The sequence below is a fragment of the Pseudophryne corroboree genome, unplaced genomic scaffold, assembly GCF_028390025.1.
Source record: "Pseudophryne corroboree isolate aPseCor3 unplaced genomic scaffold, aPseCor3.hap2 scaffold_383, whole genome shotgun sequence".
Taxonomy (NCBI): domain Eukaryota; kingdom Metazoa; phylum Chordata; class Amphibia; order Anura; family Myobatrachidae; genus Pseudophryne; species Pseudophryne corroboree.
This window is the reverse complement of record NW_026970030.1, coordinates 420,346-424,693: the sequence shown is the minus strand read 5'-3', so window position 1 is coordinate 424,693 and position 4,348 is coordinate 420,346. Positions and strand designations below refer to the sequence as shown.

Sequence of the window (4,348 nt, the reverse complement as noted above, 5' to 3'; positions counted from 1 at the left end):
TTTTCACCTATTACTAAATTAAACTTGCTTCATTGGAAAGGCAGCAAGATGCATCCTCATTTCAATGTCTACTGAAATAATACAGGTTGACACCAGGAAACATTAACGCCACTGCATCCTTGCTGCTTTCTCATGTAGAAGTCTGTTTAATGTGAAAACAAGGTGATATCTAATTAGCACACAGGTAAGGAATTAAGAAAATCTATATTTAAGGGTGAAGATGTTTCTCACAAAATCGTTGCCCCAATGCATCATTGAAATTCAAGCTGGAAAGATGATTTTAATATATCACTTGTACATTTTGTATTGCTCTTCTGGTGACAATGTAGTTTGTTTTTGTCAATTACCCTTTTAATAATAGGGTAAAGAAAATTAAGTGGATTTTTTAAAGAAAACTATACTGTCAATATACTATTAAAACAAATTAAAATGGTAAAAGTTATTGTACTTTAAGTAAAAATAAAAGAGCAAAAATATCAATCCCAGTTTTGATTACTTTAACAAAAAAAATGCATATAGCAGAGGATAGTTTCAATCTGCCTACCTCTGGGTAATGGGCCCAGCATGCTTCCATTGCAGTACTCTGCTGCACATGTAAGTGCAATAGATCCTGAAGCACTCACTCATCATGGGAAAGTACCAATGTGTTTCTTCGTTGGTTGATGGAAGAAACATCTTACAAAAACTCTCCAGATTATTGACTTTTTAAAGTTTTTCTAGGAAACGTTTTAGATGAATGCTTATTAGCCTTTGTCAGTATGTACTTTTGTAAAGTGTCTCTGTGGCGCAATCAGTTAGTGTGTATGGCTATTAACCAAAAGGTTGGTGGTTCAATCCCACCCAGGGACGTAATTGACCTTGTTATCAGATTTTGGTGATCTTTAAGTAGACAAGTCAAAATTTCAAACCCCCTCTTATGGTGTAGGGTACCTGGCCTTCTCTGATGTAATCAGAGTTAGATTTGATTCAGTGATTTTATAAAAACAGCTAGGAAGCACAATTTAGCAGTGGGTTGCAGAGAAAAAGAAATATGCTGGCAAAAAAATCCAATTGAGTGATTAAACAGCTCTTCATTTTCTGGCTTTATTTTTATGCTAACAAATTTGTTCTCTGAAAAGTGTCCACAAAGCCAAGTCTCTGATGAACACCTTTGTAAGGATGGTTTTTCACCTATTACTAAATTAAACTTGCTTCATTGGAAAGGCAGCAAGATGCATCCTCATTTCAATGTCTACTGAAATAATACAGGTTGACACCAGGAAACATTAACGCCAATGCATCCTTGCTGCTTTCTCATGTGGAAGTCTGTTTAATGTGAAAACAAGGTGATATCTAATTAGCACACAGGTAAGGAATTAAGAAAATCTTTATTTAAGGGTGAAGATGTTTCTCACAAAATCGTTGCCCCAATGCATCATTGAAATTCAAGCTGGAAAGATGACTTTAATATATCACTTGTACATTTTGTATTGCTCTTCTGGTGACAATGTAGTTTGTTTTTGTCAATTACCATTTTAATAATAGGGTAAAGAAAATTAAGTGGATTTTTGAAAGAAAAAAATACTGTCAATATACTATTAAAACAAATTAAAATGGTAAAAGTCATTGTACTTTAAGTAAACATAAAATAGCTAACATATCAATCCCAGTTTTGGATTACTTTAACAAAAAAAATGCATATAGCAGAGGATAGTTTCAATCGGCCTACCTCTGGGTAATGGGCCCAGCATGCTTCCATTGCAGTACTCTGCTGCACATGTAAGTGCAAGAGATCCTGAAGCACTCACTCATCATGGGAAAGTGCCAATGTGTTTCTTCGTTGGTTGATTTAAGAAAATTCTTACAAAAACTCTCCAGATTATTGACTTTTTAAAGTTTTTCTAGGAAATGTTCTAGATGAATGCTTATTAGCCTTTGTCAGTATGTACTTTTCGCAAAGTGTCTCTGTGGCTCAATCGGTTAGTGTGTCTGGCTACTAACCAAAAGGTTTGTGGTTCAATCCCACCCAGGGACATAATTGACCTTGTGATCAGGTTTTGGTGATATTTAAGTAGACAAGTCAAAATTTCAAACCCCCTCTTATGGTGTAGGGTACCTGGCCTTCTCTGATGTAATCAGAGTTAGATTTGATTCAGTGATTTTATAAAAAACAGCTAGGAAGCACAATTTAGCAATGGGTTGCAGAGAAAAAAATATGCTGGTAGAAAAATCCAATTGAGTGATTAAACAGCTCTTCGTTTTCTGCCTTTATTTTTATGCTAACAAATTTGTTCTCTAAAAAGTGTCCACAAAGCCAAGTCTCTGATTAACACCTTTGTAGGGATGGTTTTTTCACCTATAACTAAATTAAACTTGCTCCATTGGAAAGGCAGCAAGATGCATCCTCATTTCAATGTCTACTGAAATAATACAGGTTGACACCAGGAAACATTAACGCCACTGCATCCTTGCTGCTTTCTCATGTAGAAGTCTGTTTAATGTGAAAACAAGGTGATATCTAATTAGCACACAGGTAAGGAATTAAGAAAATCTTTATTTAAGGGTGAAGATGTTTCTCACAAAATCGTTGCCCCAATGCATCATTGAAATTCAAGCTGGAAAGATGATTTTAATATATCACTTGTACATTTTGTATTGCTCTTCTGGTGACAATGCAGTTTGTTTTTGTCAATTACCCTTTTAATAATAGGGTAAAGAAAATTAAGTGGATTTTTTAAAGAAAACTATACTGTCAATATACTATTAAAACAAATTAAAATGGTAAAAGTTATTGTACTTTAAGTAAAAATAAAAGAGCAAAAATATCAATCCCAGTTTTGATTACTTAAATTAACAAAAAAAATGCATATAGCAGAGGATAGTTTCAATCTGCCTACCTCTGGGTAATGGGCCCAGCATGCTTCCATTGCAGTACTCTGCTGCACATGTAAGTGCAAGAGATCCTGAAGCACTCACTCATCATGGGAAAGTACCAATGTGTTTCTTCATTGGTTGATGGAAGAAACATCTTACAAAAACTCTCCAGATTATTGACTTTTTAAAGTTTTTCTAGGAAACGTTCTAGATGTATGCTTATTATCCTTTGTCAGTATGTACTTTTTGCAAAGTGTTTCTGTGGCGCAATCGGTTAGTGTGTCCGGCTACTAACCAAAAGGTTGGTGGTTCAATCCCAACCAGGGACGTAATTGACCTTGTTATCAGATTTTGGTGATCTTTAAGTAGACAAGTCAAAATTTCAAACCCCCTGTTCTGGTGTAGGGTACCTGGCCTTCTCTGATGTAATCAGAGTTAGATTTGATTCAGTGATTTTATAAAAACAGCTAGGAAGCACAATTTAGCAGTGGGTTGCAGAGAAAAAGAAATATGCTGGCAAAAAAAATCTAATTGAGTGATTCAACAGCTCTTAATTTTCTGGCTTTATTTTTATGCTAACAAATTTGTTCTCTGAAAAGTGTCCACAAAGCCAAGTCTCTGATTAACACCTTTGTAAGGATGGTTTTTAACCTATTACTAAATTAAACTTGCTTCATTGGAAAGGCAGCAAGATGCATCCTCATTTCAATGTCTACTGAAATAATACAGGTTGACACCAGGAAACATTAACGCCAATGCATCCTTGCTGCTTTCTCATGTGGAAGTCTGTTTAATGTGAAAACAAGGTGATATCTAATTAGCACACAGGTAAGGAATTAAGAAAATCTTTATTTAAGGGTGAAGATGTTTCTCACAAAATCGTTGCCCCAATGCATCATTGAAATTCAAGCTGGAAAGATGATTTTAATATATCACTTGTACATTTTGTATTGCTCTTCTGGTGACAATGTAGTTTGTTTTTGTCAATTACCATTTTAATAATAGGGTAAAGAAAATTAAGTGGATTTTTGAAAGAAAACTATACTGTCAATATACTATTAAAACAAATTAAAATGGTAAAAGTCATTGTACTTTAAGTAAACATAAAATAGCTAACATATCAATCCCAGTTTTGGATTACTTTAACAATAAAAATGCATATAGCAGAGGATAGTTTCAATCTGCCTACCTCTGGGTAATGGGCCCAGCATGCTTCCATTGCAGTACTCTGCTGCACATGTAAGTGCAAGAGATCCTGAAGCACTCACTCATCATGGGAAAGTACCAATGTGTTTCTTCGTTGGTTGATTTAAGAAAATTCTTACAAAAACTCTCCAGATTATTGACTTTTTAAAGTTTTTCTAGGAAACGTTCTAGATGAATGCTTATTAGCCTTTGTCAGTATGTACTTTTTGCAAAGTGTCTCTGTGGCGCAATCGGTTAGTGTGTCTGGCTACTACCCAAAAGGTTGGTGGTTCAATCCCACCCAGGGACA

At 34.9% G+C, this 4,348-nt stretch overlaps 1 non-coding gene across 1 annotated transcript; it reads left to right on the top strand.

The window, feature by feature from the left end:
* Positions 1-4,274: 4,274 nt before the first annotated feature.
* TRNAS-ACU (transfer RNA serine (anticodon ACU)) lies at positions 4,275-4,348 on the top strand. The gene has a single exon. It is a non-coding gene; the product is annotated as a tRNA-Ser (tRNA).